Genomic DNA, 16,575 nt, shown 5'->3' with positions numbered 1-16,575 from the left:
CCCATACCTGTTGAAACCAAAGTCTGTCTGAAGGCAGGTATACTGGTATCTGGGACATTCCAGTGACATATGGGAGATGCTGTAAGAGTGTTTCAGACAGCTGCCAGTCACATCCTCAAGCAAATCCTGGCAGCATTGTGCACCAAGGTAGATGAATATATCCACTTCCAGTCTACAGTGGCAAAATGTCATGCACCAGTTCTACAACATCACCAATTTCCTCCATGTCCTGGTTGCAGTAGACTGCACTCACATCCCTAATTAAAACCCCCATGAAACCTGAAGCAGAAAGGTGCATAAATAGAAAGGGGCGCCCATCGCTAAACTGCCTGGTGGTGTGCTCAGTAGATGGTAGTATAATGAATATTGTGGTGTCACACCCCAGTAGTGTTTACAATGCTGCTATATGGAGCAAAAGTGGTTTGAAGGCTGCTTTTCAACATGGCAAAATACCTGAGGGACTACTACTTGGTAAGTACTGAAAGTCAGCTAGGATGTAAGCAGAATACACCCCTGTCAACGGTTTGCATGATGATGGCATATATGTTATCTGCCCCCACCAAAAGGTGACTGCTGGTATCCACTCAAGCCATGGGTAATGATGCCAGTCAAAGCTCCATCCAAATCTGCTGAGGAGACATACAGTGGTGCCCATGCCACAACAAGAAATGCCATAGAGCACGTGTTTGTCATGCTGAAAGCCATATTTATATGTATGGACACATCTGGGGCCATGTGCATTGCAATACACACGTGAAAAGGCAGCACAGATGACTACTGGGTGTGCCATGCTATACAACATGTTAAAAACCACACATGGTGATTTGCCTGCCACAGGTGTGGGTGACCTACCTTAAGAAAACCACATATCTGAAGATGTCACAGCTGTCAGAAGAGGAGGTTCAGGAGGACATAGGGGAAGAAGAAGCAGCCATGAGCAGTACAGGATGCAACCACAAGTCCTAGCTCAGGCAACATGGCAGTGTCTGGCACATACCTTTGAGTCATTACAAGACACATGTACATAAGTACACAGAGTAAACATTGATGCTCATGTGTTTCCCCAAAAGAGCAGGACAGATCACATCTAATAGAATGAACCACTACATATACACACTGAGCATCATACATAATATAATCATAACATATAACAAGTATGAACATATACAAGACAATAATGAGGAGAACCATGAAATCAGGCCACAAATGAGACATGTATTCAAACAGATTCATAATGGTGCATGTTTAAACGGGAGACAACAAGGGAAATTGTAATGTAAACCCCATCCTTATCTGGCCACTATCACATCATGCAAACATGAAAGCAAATCATCACATATCTCATTACTGTCATCAATAGGACTATTAACTTTTGCCAATGTAAAAGAGAGAATAATTATCAACAAGGGAATATAGTCACTTAGGTCATTAAAAATAACAGAATTCCACAGCATCAGACTTACAACAACCACATACAGATGAAAATCTTCAGTGGTTTTCATGGTGTTCATCATCACCACAGAATCAGAATGACACCACAGGACATACATTGGATCAACTGTCAGTGTTACACTAAAGCAGTCTATGGTATGCACATTGGTGTCTCACACCACAGTCTTGGCTGCTCCTATCACATCAGGAAACACTCATTCCACTTTGTCCTACCATGGAGCTTGATGTGGTGACAACAGCATATGGATACACACTGTGGTAAGGAGCATGATTGCTAGTTGACTGCTTGTGATTACTGGGCTCACAGTGGATTGGCCATCAGCAGATGTGTGCACAGGTTGCAGCACAGACATCAATGTCTGATGGACAAGTGTGGGTCTAATGAGAGGGGACTTGCCTCTCCCATGTGTTAATCGCCTAAGCACAGTCAGGTCACGTAACACCCAGTTAGCACTATGACACTGCTGTAACCAGGCTTTCAATGGAACATGCCACAAATAATGTACTGTTGTGATGTGTAGCAAATGCCACCATCACTCTCTGTGTCTGCGTTCCTGACCTTCATGAAATACACACACAGCTGGTGTGTAACACAGTAAGTGTCATGGTCAAGTGCACAGCTCCATGACATCACCAGGAACATTCATTCCCCTGTAGGACTAGGCAGACAACCTCTGATATGCTACCATGTACACCAGCTACATGCCTATGTGTACTGTACTGGACAGTATCACCCTATCGTGGGGATGACTCAACATCACCAACAAACTCAGCATGGGACAGTGGTGCACAGGCATCATCCAGCCTGACATCTGATGCTCCCACATCATCAGAATGGCTGGACATGTCCTTGCCTCTGTTCATTCTATGACACTGTTGTGTCTTGCTGTCACACTGGCATATTGGCTTTGTGCATGGCATGTATTAGCCATGATAATGCCATGTTATACCATATTACTGTGGTTGCTATACATGGGTAGTCCTCCTTCACATGCTGCATAGACTGTTACTGTATCATTCATGTATGAATTATGGAATTGCTGCTTTATTTAGCAAAATTCCAGTATGCCTTCTTTGTCATTTTATATTATAACATGCATGGATATATTCTCATACATGCCCATTTCAGCAATTGGTGTCCATATGCAATAATTTAAGTACATGTCCATGACTCTGCACATATTGAGATGGATATGGAAACCCATTGCACCTTTGGACTCAGTCATAGCCATGGTCAGTGATATGTATGTTGCCACTGTTATATTTTGTACTATGTTGGCATAACAGTATATATCTGTATGTGATATTGATTATTATTTTGTCTACCCATGCCTCTTGCTGTTTGATGACTGCACATTAATGTGTGTGAGTAGGATTTGTACATGGCTATGTTTAGTGCTGTCAGTAGTGCAGTCTGCCCATGTGACATACATTTGGCATTTTGTTCAATATAACTTGGGTGGGTTTCCACACCACTCTGTGTGGTGTACACATGCATATATAATGTGTCCCCATAGGTAGTGTTCTCCTGTTTTATTGTTGGCCTACTTTGCTTTGCTGGCATGTCCTCCCTGATGTGGGCCCATGTTGTCCACCTCCCTTCTCCTTTTCTAGGCTTAGAAAATATTTTGCACATATGCATGGTATATGTTAACCTTATGTTAACCTTCCTTTGCATTATCATCCATTATCATACAGTTTTGTTGTTACAATTCTACCTTGTGCCAACTATTTGGCCATTATACACATGCAGGACATATGCACACAAGATGCTGCTGGCAGTTGTTTGCATTACATCCTTGTCCCTGTTATACTTGTGTGTTACATATTACTCAGAGTGTTTGGTCATAGACATCTGCACAATCTGACATTCCTTAAATAGCATTAGTTGCACATTTACCAGTATTTATTATTCCATGTCACTGGTGTGCGCATGTGTGCACATGTGTATTGTCATGCCTTTCTGATAGGTTCCTGTTAGGTGACTGAATGTCACACATATATGTCAACACCTCTGTGCTGCCTCTGTCATGGCACATGTCTGTGACATATGCATTCCATTTCATGTATGGTTAGGTTGTGTATACCTACTTGTGTAACGAGAAGCTTCTTTGTTGCTTTGCTACATATAGCTGTTTGCCTCTGTGCCTGGCTGTTTGCCTTTGGCATGCATGCTCAGAGGTTCTAGTTTGTCCTCCACTTGTCTTCTTCAGCATTTCCTTGGTTGTATTTGGTCATCCGAGCTGTTGCTTGGCTTAAGCTTGCATTGCTGACAGACTATTTGGGAATTGGATTCCATATCCAATGTGTATTGTGATCCCTATGTCTTCCCCTATAACATGCACCTACAGTCAGTCACACACATTCAGGTATGACTGTCACATGGTTTGCAACATGCCAGAATGACAGAGGGCATAGATATACACGCATGTCTGCATTTCACCATGGCTGGTGTGCATCCTTATACTGTTGTCCATTTTCCATCACACGTGTAGTAGAATGTGCTGTTTGTATACCTTACCACTCCTTTATGTTTATTTCTGATTTTTGTCTGCCATGTCTTGTGATATTTGTATATATTCATACCTGCTGTTTTACCCTTCTCCTCTTTCCTTGTCTTTTCCTTTCTTTTTATTCCCCAAGAAACAAAAAGGGAGTTGTTCAAAAAAAAAAAACATGCCCATGCCTCTCTGACTGTTCCGCAGATATTCCTATTCCAACTGCCCTCTTATGTGTCCTTCTTCACTCTTACCCCACATCTCCTTTTCTATCACCGTGTTTCTTTCTCCCTATTTCCTTAACACTTATGTTTTTGCAAAGGTGCAAGCATCCGTACACCCTCAGACACTGTGCTAATTATATATGCCAACTCCGATATTGATTTACAGTGAGGAAAGGGTAATTTCCCCAATACCCACTGTGTACAATCTTGCATGGACTTAATCTGGCAGAAGTGATCAATGAGTTTTGATCTCTTCATCCAGTGAAGACCTTCAAGACTATGAACATTTGATTACATGGAGTGTTTCCTTTAAATAAGGGGACCTTGGCAGGCTGGCAAAGCAAATAGTCGCATATGGTAAAAGGAGAAAAGAGAAGAATGAAGAAGCTGCAAATGTATTACGTGTTTCTTTCCTTCATCCCTTGTTTCCTTCCTTTGTTATTTAAAAACTGTGATTGGGATAAGCAGGGTGTTCTGTGTATGGTTTTGTGTGTGTGTGTGTGTGTGTGTGTGTGTGTGTGTGTGTGTGTGTGTGTGTGTGTGTGTGTGTGTGTGTGTGTGTGTGTGTGTGTGTGTGTGTGTGTGTGTGTGTGTGTGTGTGTGGCCCCAGACATATATAATCTATTCATTCTACTGGGCACTGAAAGATAACACTGGGAATACCCTCCCATTAGACTGTTAAAGCCTGATTTATCAACTGTTTCATATAACCTCACTCATTTAATGCACAGTGCAATATTCAGAGCATGAAACCTTTCTTTCCAGCATGCTTTCAAAGTCTGTCACATCTGGGATTGGACTGCCAATCACTGTAGAGCCTGGGAACTGTGGTTCAGGAATCGGTTTGGGATTGGTCTTTCTGTTTTGCTCCTGGTGAGTGAAAGAGCAGAGGGGAATTACATGTGAACTTTCCTAGTGATTACCAATCACTGGAAAACCTGAAGTTTGAATCTTAGGATCCAGCTTGAGATTAATGCTACTGCTTTGTTGGCAGTGAGAAAAAGAGCAGAGGGGAATTGATTATTGCTGGTCTCTGACCAGGCAGTGTGTACTGTACTTCACTGGCAATGCTGGACAACTATTCAATTGATTGTTCTAGATATCTGTTGAATCCAGAGACATTCACTGCTAGATAAGTACACTAGAATGCTGTTTTCCCTTTATATTCACATATACAAATGCTGCCATTATATTTTTTGCATTCTTTGTAGAGTTTTGTGCACTTTTTAACTAGTCTTAAGTGCTTTTGTTATTGCACTGCATTTGACTGTAGAGTTGAATACAACTGCTGTGTTACATTATTTCTAGAAATATAGTAGTACTGCTTTTATATTTATATATTATTTTCTGACCTTTGGCTGTCTTATCTGTTTTAAAATACTTTTGTTTTTGACACTGTAATTGTCGCACCCCTGCTTGATTTTAGGTGTTGGTCATTTAGTTTATTGTTTATATTGGGTAGTCACTGTACTCTGGGCTTTATTTTAATGGTTCAAAGTTAGAAAACTTAGGTCTGACCTCTGCTGAGAGTACAGTGCAGCCAGGATTCTTCCATGGTGAGAATCACTGAGGAAGCCTTAGAGTGTGATTCTTTTGATTGACAAGTAAGCTATTTTGCATTGTTACTCTGCCTTGTAAAGACACAAGTTCTTATAATACCAATTTCCCTACAAAAACTAAGCATTCCTGAGCATGTCCTTGCTCAACGAGCACCAGGTGTGTGTGAAGAGGGGCATTGCTGTATGAGATTAGACAAAGACTGTAGTTCTTACCCAACTATTACTTTAGTAAGTCTGTTCACCCACACAGTGGTTACTAAAGAAGAGCATAAACTCCCTTGATTCCACTCCCCTTGTAACCCTCCACCTTACACCTGAAAACATGGATCTGCACTGTCATGTTGCCTCTGTAACCAGCTTGGTAGAAATGGATATCCTGAGACAATGTAGAAATAGTCTCCTGTTTTCTGACAATCACTCATTTCTCAAAAAATCTGATATACCATGTGAGATCTGTACTTATATACTGTCGCTGGAGGCAAGACACTCATGTACAGCCACTGCAAACATCAAATAGGTTCTCAAAACCACACAATACTACACATTACCCACCCTACTGGGCCAGCACATAGAGCCACATACACTCAGTCACTTAAAATAATTTAACCAAACATATACATCAAAGGCTCCCAGATGCTGTAATTACAATAAGTAATCCCAGCAACCTCAAAAACACACTACCAAATAAACATCCACCAAGACATCTTCAACCTTAATTCACAGTGCCTCTATGTCAAAGCCCATAAGTAAGACCACCACAAAATCCAACATTTTGGTCATGAACGAGTACATTGTGAGGCACACTAATGTCCCACTTACCAGGCTGATTAAGGAGAGAGTTATGGTCAGTTGACTGTCAGGGGCCAGGATCTGCCAGATCATACACACACACACACACACACACACACACACACACACACACACACACACACACACACACACACACACACACACACACTCAAATGATTGCACCACAAGTACTAATTGACTTAGTCACAGTTCATATGGGAGTAAGTGACTTGAGATTTACCTCCCTGGACTATATGAAGAGAGACATGATGGAGCTCTTGAACTATGGGCCCCAGGCTGATATGAACTTAGCACTGAGCATCATTCTACCTTCTTCAAGAATGATGCTACAACACAAACAAAAAATAATTGTTATAATAATTGTCTTAGTTTTTGGTATCATTCAAAAAAGTAAAATCTTTGTCAGTCTGGGAAGATATAATTGACAGACCATACTACTTTGCCAGCAGTGCTATGTACCTGTCCCCTCTAGGCTTTTCAATATTAGCTAAACCTTGTCCACCACCATATTGACTTTTTTGGCATTGCTGTCCTGATAAACCATCCATCCTAGCTAATCCAACCTAGAATAATCTAAGAGTGATATTGCTCAATGCCAGGAGTCTAAGCAAAAATTTCATACCATGCAAGCTCTCCTAACCCTGGACAATATAGATATCTGTGTAGTCACTTAGACATGGTATAAATCTATGGAGAGCACCCTGTCACACATTTAGACCAACTACCGGACACAAGGACAAAAGGTCGAGGAGGCTCAATTTACATCAAAAATAATCATACCTCAAAGCCAGTCAAGCAGTGGGATGAACTTGAACTCCTCCACATACAACTCATCATAAGCAAAGTCCTATACCATAACTTTGTGAGCTATAGGTCCTCCTCTATAACCCAGGAAACCCATATCTCTTTCTTAAAGGAACTTGAGTAATTCACCATTCAACCCAATGCCATACTCTTCACTGACTTCAACTATACCACTTTAAAATGTGAGTCCTACATGGCCTTAAACTTGCAAGTACAAAAATTGGACCATATCAATATGAATGCCCTTGTCCAGCTAGTCTGTAGGACTACTAGGGGTCCCAACATCCTTGACCTAGTCCTTATCAACATGGGGGATGTTGCACCCCCCCAAGTGGTACATCCTGACTGGTCACGTCAAACCATAAAGCTGTCTCCTTCAAAATAAAAATAAACCTGAGACTCCAGGAAACACTGAAACTTTTAGGAATTATTTCAAGGCAAACTTTCTACATATAAGTGACACCCTGGCAAAAGTCCAATCATCCTGATCCCAGGGAACACTGCTGCCTATGCAGAGTCATTCATAAAACCCCTTCACAATTACGTATACAGCTGCATAGAAACACCTACTTGAAATAAGCAAAGGACAAACTCAAACAACAAGCCACCCTCTTGAAATCCCAACATCCATAGGCTGTATAACAAAAGGAAGAAAATCATGGCCAAATATAGAAAATGCAATACCCAGCAAAATAGACTTCACATTCTTGTGAAGCAGAGTTCATACCTGCACATTTTCAAACAAAACATGGATCAGTGGATGGGGAGCTGTAAATAATATACTCCTGGAATGGCACCTATGTCTCTGTTAGAGAGAAGAAGCTTGTAAATGCTTGGCCACCATTGCTCAACTATGTGTATGTATATATATATATATATATATATATATATATATATATGAATCTGTCCCTCCAGCATGTTCTATTTATTTCTGTGCTGAGGTTCAAGTCCCTCGAGTGCGTGGCTCTAAGGGATTTAGATTTACTGAGGTGGAGCATGTCCATAAATTCTGGGTTGGACATAGCTTTATATGTCAGGCATAGATTGCCTCGAAGTAGGCGGTATGCAACTGAGTAGAGCTGGAGTTTTTTTAACCGAGCAGCATATGGCATCTGTTTGAGTCCCTTGATCCTCCTGGTGAGGTACTTTTGGGGTCTTTCTAATTGCTGCAGGTGTCTGGTAAGGTACATCCCAAAGGGGGCATTGTATTCTATGAAGGGCCTGATGAGGGATGAATAAAGGGGCACGATTACCTCTCTTGATCTAGATGTGAATCCTTTCATGATGAGGTGGGCTATGTAGAAGGTCTTTCTAACCACTTTGGCAATCTGGTTGTCAAAGGAGAGATTGCTATCAACTTGGGACCCCAGATCCCTAATTACTTTCTCTGTACTTAATGGGTTACCACCTATGTGGTAATTTGTGGGCACATTGTTTTTGCCAATGGGTATGACTATACACTTTTTGGCATTTAGCTTTAGACCATGCCTCTGGCACCAGTTATCCGTGTCTGCGAGACCTTTTTGAAGGATGTTTGTGTCAGCTGGAGAGTCGATTATGGCGCCCAGCTTGCAGTCATCTGCGAACTTGGTGAGCCATAGTCCTCCCACATTGGCCTGTACTTCAGAAAAGTAAATACCAAACAAGAGAGGTCCCAGGACAGAACCTTGTGGGATGCCACTTGTGACCGGTTTCGAGTCTGATATGGCTCCAGCAACTCTGACTCTGTGGGTTCTGTCTTTGAGCCAGTTTGTGACCCATCTTGTGGCATAGGGGTTTATATTTAGGCTGGATAGCTTATCTATGATGCCCGAGTGGGGTATTGTGTCAAATGCCTTTGCGAGGTCCAGATAGGCTGTGTGGACTACCTTCCCTTCATCTATGGCCTTGGTGACTGTTTTGAAGAAGTCAACCAGGTTCAAAAGGCAGGATCTGCCCTTGACGAAGCCAAATTGGGTAGGATCTAGTGTCTGTAGGTCCCCAGTGTCTTTGTTTATGAGTTCCATGATGATCCTCTCCATAGCCTTGCAGACTAGGCTAGTCAGGCTTATGGGGCGATAGTTTCCGGGATCCACAGAGGCGCCACCTTTGTGGAGTGGGACCACTGTTGCTGTATGCCATTCTTTGGGCACATATCCTGTAGTAAGGCTGAGATTGTACAGCAGTTTTACTTGAGGGATTAGTTCTTCTTGGAGTTCATGTAGGACGCAACCCGGGACGCCATCTGGTCCCATGGAAGCAGTGTTTTTTGCTTTGGAGTGGGCGGCCTTCACCTGAGCATCAGAGATGTTTGGGAGGCTGCACTCTGCCGGGATAGATACTTGCTCTTTTGGGGGGGGGGTGGAGAAGTTTGCACTGAACCTGTCTGCCTGGATATTGGCGATGTCTGTGGGTTCAGTGTATTTTTTGTCGTTTAGAATCAACTCAGAACAAGTCTGGGAGTTGCATCCCAGGTTCCTAACATAACTGAAAAAAGCCTTATGATTGTCCTTAGTGTCCTGTGTAATTTTTCTCTCGAAGCTGGCCTTGGAGGATTTTATGAGGGATCGTAATTTTTTGCTAGTACTGATCAGAGATGCCTTCCCTTTTAGGGATTTTGCTCTATCATGTAGTAGTTTCCTCCTTCTGTTATACAGTTTATTTATGGCTGGGGTCCACCAGACTGGATGCCCACCTTTGGATGATTGGGTCTTGATTTTGTTTGGGATAGCATGATCCATGCATTCCTGGAGATGTCCGTAGAATGCGTTTATATAGGATTCTGCAGTTTGGGCTGTAGTTTCCACTGGCCCTGTGGCCTTGAAGGATTCCACTTCGGTTTTGAGAAGTGTGAAGTTCGCTTTTGAGAAGTTTTTCACTGTGGTTTTCTGGGCTGGGGGTCGGGTCGGGATGTGGATATCCAGTGAAATTAATTTATGGTCTGATCTTACCAATGAGGGATATACTTCTGGTATGGAGCATAGAGTCCCCATGTTGGTAATGGTCATGTCTAGTATGTTTTTCCCTCTTGTGGGAGTGGTGACTAGTTGTTCCATAGCATTTGAGTTTATAAATTCCAGGAACCTTTGGGCTAAGGTGCTGGGGCTTGAGTAATGCTCCCAGTCTATGTTTGGGTAGTTGAAGTCACCCAATATAATGGTGTTTGGAGAGATCTTCATGTTCTCCAATGTTTTTAGGAAAGCCGAGTGGGATTCCTGACTTTGAGAGGGTGGTCTGTAGGATGCTATAAATTGAAAAGCAGTCTTGCCCACTGTCAGTTGCACATGGATGGTCTCCGATACTTCGTGCAATGCCACTAACCTGGAGGTGTGGATATCCTTGATAAATATGGAAACTCCCCCTCCTTTTGTGGTTCGGTCCGGGTTTTGGGGCCGAAAAGCATGATATGAGGTATAACCTGGTAGTGCTGGGGTGCTCTCTGAAGCCTTGAACCAGGTTTCTGTCACTGCACAGATATCGATGTTCTCCATACTGAGGAGAGCTTTGAGTAAGCATTTGTAAGCTATTTTCAAAATGTCAAAGGCAATGCACAGCAATGTACCAAACTAACTGTAAATGGAGACAGCTATAGTGAGCTGAAGGATACAGGAAATTTACTGGCCAATCAATTCAGCTCCCCTAAAGAAATACCCTCAAATGTAGCTCCCCAACTATCATGAGGGAGCAGGTCCTCAAAGCACTCTACAAGGCCAAAAACACTACATTCATAGGACTTGATAAAATTATTTGATGTTTCCTTAATAATGAAACATGGCCAGCTGGAGCCAGTCAAAACAGTATTTAATCATAGCCTACAAATAGGCTTTGTGTCTAGTGAATGGAGGACTGCAACTGTTATCCCTTTGCACAAGAGAGCAAACAGTGGAGCCAGGAAAATATCTTCCCATAAGCTTGACTAGTCTCATATGTAAATCAATGTAAATAATTATCATAGATGTGATAAAGATGTCATTGTTCCACTCTATTCAGTCCAAATTAGACCAGTCATTAAGTATGATGCCCCTTAAAGCACAACAATGGGATATTAAAGCAGATTGCTCAACCTGCTGTCTCTTTTAGTCCCTGTTCATTTATACAGCCTCAAAAAATCACCCATGTAGCTTTAAAAACTAATCCACTCAACTCTTTCCCTGTTAGGCTTTCTACCTTTCTGTACTGCCTTACTTTCACTTTGAAAACCAAGTTGAGAAACCTCTAGCTGGCTCTGAAATGATGTCACATCTGCCAGAGTTCTTGCTCTAGCTACCGAGACGTTTCCTCCCCCAAAGTGATGTAATCCCTGCCTGATTTGCATGCTGTATAGAAGAGCCAGTGGACCTCCCACATTGTGATGTCAGAGCTGCCTTGCCCAGCCCAGTCTTAACCTAGCAAAAATGTCAAACTATAATCTCACTTTTCTGAAGAGGCTACCGATATGTGACAAAGTACAGGCAGAAGCACAGTAACAGCTGCAAAAACTAAGAGCATAAATTTGCAATGACCATGTGTAGACATTAAGTGCATGTTTTTACATAAGAAGATGTCTGTCACAATTAATCGACAACACTACATCAGATTATAAGAAGTATGCAATACATTCATTTTCTTAAATTACCACTTAAAAAAGCATGTGGGTGCTGTCATGCAAGTCTGTGAAATATTTAATGTTTATAGTGCATCATTTGTTAGCTATTTAACCAAGCAGGTAGGAAAAATAAGTAGGCGTTTGATGCTTTGCAAAACAGTGATTATTCCCATTGTTATGGAGCTTGGTTCTAAATTTGACAGGAAGAGTGCAAAAAAAAAAATTCTCCCACTGTAAGGAAGGAAAGGCTGATAAGAAAACAGTACTTTGGTCTGGTCACCTGCTGTGAGCTGTCAATCACATGCAGATAATTACCCTTAGCTCTTTGACAGCTTGGGAAGGTGGGTGTGAAGGGGGAGGGGAGATACCTTGAAGAACTAGATTTCAGCCTTCACAAAAGAAATCAAGTTAGCATTTCTGAGAAGAAAGAGCAATAAAATGCACTTTCCAATTCTGTTCTGTAGCATTTGCACTGCTTGTGTTTGAATGTAGTCATTGAAAAAGGATAACATTTTAACCAAAGGTAGGTGACTATAACACAGCAGTGAATACCTGTAAAATCAGTGGACTGACAGGAGCTTTAGGGAAAATGTGGCAGATCTGATGCAATTTTTTTGAGACAAGCAATGCATTCTGGGATACTTAGAGGCAGACTAAACAGTCAGAATTATTTCAAGATGCCAGACCCCATGTGGTCAGAGTCAGAAATTGCATATAAAAATATCTAAAATGCTCTAAATAGTCCCAGAGTGGTGTTAAAATGTAGGAAACACCAAACCATGATGAATTATTTCTTTTTTTAGTCTGTGGGTGCAGTTGTCCTTTAAGAATGTATTTGACAAGGCATATGCAATAACTGGAGTGTCCACACAAAAAGTATACATGCTGTAGAGAACATGTCCTACACAGACCACCTTAAAGCCTTATTCTTGTACTCTGTCTCCTACTGACTGCTGAGAGGTGCTTTATGCTTGGCCTTCAAAGCATCCTCAGATCCACTCCTTATGGATCTGTTGCACATCTTCAAAAGAAATGGCATTAGAAAAAACTCTAAACCTCAAATGCAACATAAATAATACATGTCAGAGGTACAGGTATATGTCTACCTCCTCTCTGGAACTGGTTTCCATCCATGTGAAGCAGAGTTCCTCCAGGCCCTTAACACAAATGCAACTTAGATCAAAGACAAAGGAATTATAAATGTACCCCTAGTCTGCCACCTATGTCCCTATTAGAAAGAGGAAGCATGTAAATGCTAGATTGTCCATATCCAAGCTATATCCCAGTGAAATAACTGGTTTTAAAACTTGTCAAATATATTTGTGAAGCATGGTTAGGCTTGAAAAGGCCATGCGGGGTCATTATTCCAGTATACAACAACACATAGAACTTCAGGGATCATAAACATCATGACTACACCAATTAAGGTTCCCTATATAAACGGAGTGGTTTTAAATGTATTTGATTGAATGGACTGAAGAAGTGGGAGCTATTCCATTGAAAGCGCTTATCAAATAAAGTATCTTGATTCTACGAACTGAACTGAGCAGAACAGAAGCTGCTTTTCTTCTACATTGTTTATGATCCCTGAAGTTCTGTGTGTTGTATACTGCTATTTCCTTTGGGGTCATTTAACTCAAGCTGCATTCCTATTTTTTGTGTGTGGATTCATTATTCCAGTAATTGTCAACAAGGTTATGAACCTAAGTAAGAAATGAAAGAAGGTAAAATGGAAGAGTTGGGCTGGGAAACGTTGCAAATTATAAATATATTTTAGTAGAAATTCTAAATGATGAGTTAGACAAGTTTAAACCTGAATGCTGGTGTCAAGAGGGTCACATGAGAATTGTTTTTGTAACTCATACTCTGGCTCTGTGCCAGTTTGGGAATTTCTTGTTTGTATCATGCAGTAGCAGTAGGTTTGGATGTGTTTTTGATAGTAGTATAAGTATATTTTATGGTGGATATTGACGGTACCTGGATAAAAGGCACATTTTTTATTACTCCTTCCTTGACGTGGTTTGAAGAGCTCTGGACACTTAGACAGTTACTTTCTGCTGAAAAAAAATATATCACTTTACTTGCAGTTAGAATCTTCTGGCTAGGTAAACAAATTTGCTTTGGGAGGAGTTGTTGAATTTTCTTCAAGCAAATAGTAAAGAGTCAGAACTTTGTATCTAAAACAAATGTACTAAGTGAATATTTATCAGCATTGCTACATTTTAGAACTAGCCTTTGGAGTTTCTACAAATAATGCAACTCTTGTTTTGAAGACTAGTTTATTGGTTAATCTAGAAAATCTTGCTTGGTGTGTGTTGGTCCTTTAACAGTCTTAGGAGCAGTAATGAAAAAATTGTTCATGACATAGAAATTGGAAGGGGAATAGTCTTCTTCCTGAAGTCAGAGAACCAGGTTACAGATTCTGCCTGTTTTTTTTTAACTACTAAATGGTAATAAAAATCCATAGTAGCCACACTATATTATCTATGGCTAGTTGTAGTGATAGAATCAGTTGGTTGCCATTCTGTATTTCTCTTAAGCCATCAATCTGTTTAAAGTATTGTAGTATACATTTTTGTATTCAGTAATAATATGAATGTGCATTTACTTTACAAGGTATATTGCCTAATTTCCTCAATAAAAAAGACTGTATTATTAAATTTCCAACACTTGTAACTCCTTGTTTACTGTTTTGTATATGGGTTATTATACAAAACTGATGGATTTAAACCACTGTCATCTACTTTAAGAAGAGAGACTGCTTAGAAGCAGCTACAATTCACAAATAATACTCCTGAATCATTTTAAGAATTTAAATTAAATTTGACCTTGGTGGTCTAGACTGCTCTGGTTTATGGTAAAGTTATGATTAAATCATGAGGAGATCATAGTACTGAAAATGTATTATTAATCTCTCATGTAAATCACTGCCTATTTAAATTCAAAGTACTTTTACAAAGATGCAATTAGTGGTGGTAAGAAAACACTGGACTCAGACTGGGATGTATAAAATCAGGAGAAGCTGGAATTTATAGCTTTTCTGTGTGACCCTTAGTTTGTTTTTTGCAGTTATTGGTTAAGTTCCAAGGCAGCTGTTTCCTTTGTCACATTCTCCTAAGCTACAAACATTATACTTATATAGCTGATAGCAGTAGAGAGTGGGTGTAGGATCATCTTTGACAGATTAATTGCTGGCAGTGGTGTGATTTAAGTCCTTTTTGACATATTTAATGTAGGCAGATGTATAGATTTTGTAAACAGGACTTTTATAGCTTGAAAAAATATATATATTTTTGTCACCAAAAAAATAAAAAAAAAACTTGTACATCCTTACTGGCACAAAATAAATAAAAATGTATCCATTGCACCAAAGTCATTTTAGTTTTTAGACACAGGAAAGTTAGACATAATTGCCTCTAAGAAGAGTGGTAAAATGTAAGAAGCATATCTGGGTATAATGTAAATTAAAGGGAATAGTGCATGTTGGACTATCCAAAGATGAATTAATGGCCACATTGTGTTCAACGGAAGCTTAGCAAACTGAATGTAGAGACAGCCCAATAGGAGCTGTAGGTGTAAAACACCCAATGAATGGATGACTTAATACATTCAGACATGATCTCAAAATACAGCTTGAACTGCAGAAACTCAAGCCGATTAGGGATATGAACTGCCTGGAAATCAAAGGTGCTGACAGAAGGAAACAGCATGAAGATGCAGAGACAGAAAGGAAGAGTCAGTATAAACTGGCCATGAAACAGGAGACAGAGGAGTGGCATCTTACAAAATGATCACCTTTCGCCAGATCCAAGTGAGTAGCAGGGCTTAGAAGGCAACCCTTAATGTCAAGGTCAGTACTAAATTGTCTCATCAGTATAGAAAGTAGGATGACATTGAGATATATATTTGCCCAATGTTTATGTGTGGCTAATTATCACCAAGTAGACAGTTGCAATTAGTGTAGTTTCAACTACTTCTCTTACTAGTGTATTTCCCCGAAAATAAGACCGGGTCTTATACTCTTTCCCCCGCTGAAATATGCATTAGGGCTTATTATCAGGGGATGGCTTATTTACCACAACCATACAACAATCTACATTTATTCATTTATTCATGTACAAAAATCAACACTTATTTATGAACACAAATCGACATTTATTCATGTACACAAATTGACATTTATTTGGTACTTTTCTGTTATTGGACAACAGTTCTAAGTAACGTGTTAGTTGTGTGATAATTCTACGTAAACAGTGCAACAAACATTTCAACTTCAGAATATCTACACCTTGGCTTTCACAGTGCAATATTTCATGCTTAACAGAAAGTGCAGAAAAATCTCAATACACGTGTATTGGAGGAGGGGAATAAAACAGAAAGCAGAAACAATCCATTCTGTTGCACCTATAATGGAAAAGTTATTCAAATGCAGTCATGTCATCTTCTTCTGAAATATTGTCATAAGTCTGCAACCCCCGAATTCTGGCCTGAATTTCTTTTCAACTCCATTTCCTGTAGAACCATTGGCTCCAATCTGTCATGCCTAGCAATAGCGCTCTCTTTAAATGAGCACTGCTTGTTCAAGTAGCCTGCTTGTGGTGCATTGGCAACACAGCTGTCAGTGATTTTATCCCATGAATTTTTCACCCAAGTCACGACCTCTT

Source organism: Protopterus annectens, chromosome 1.part0, assembly GCF_019279795.1.
Source record: "Protopterus annectens isolate FY-2018-M chromosome 1.part0, PAN1.0, whole genome shotgun sequence".
Taxonomy (NCBI): domain Eukaryota; kingdom Metazoa; phylum Chordata; order Ceratodontiformes; family Protopteridae; genus Protopterus; species Protopterus annectens.
Note: the sequence above shows the minus strand (reverse complement) of the source record.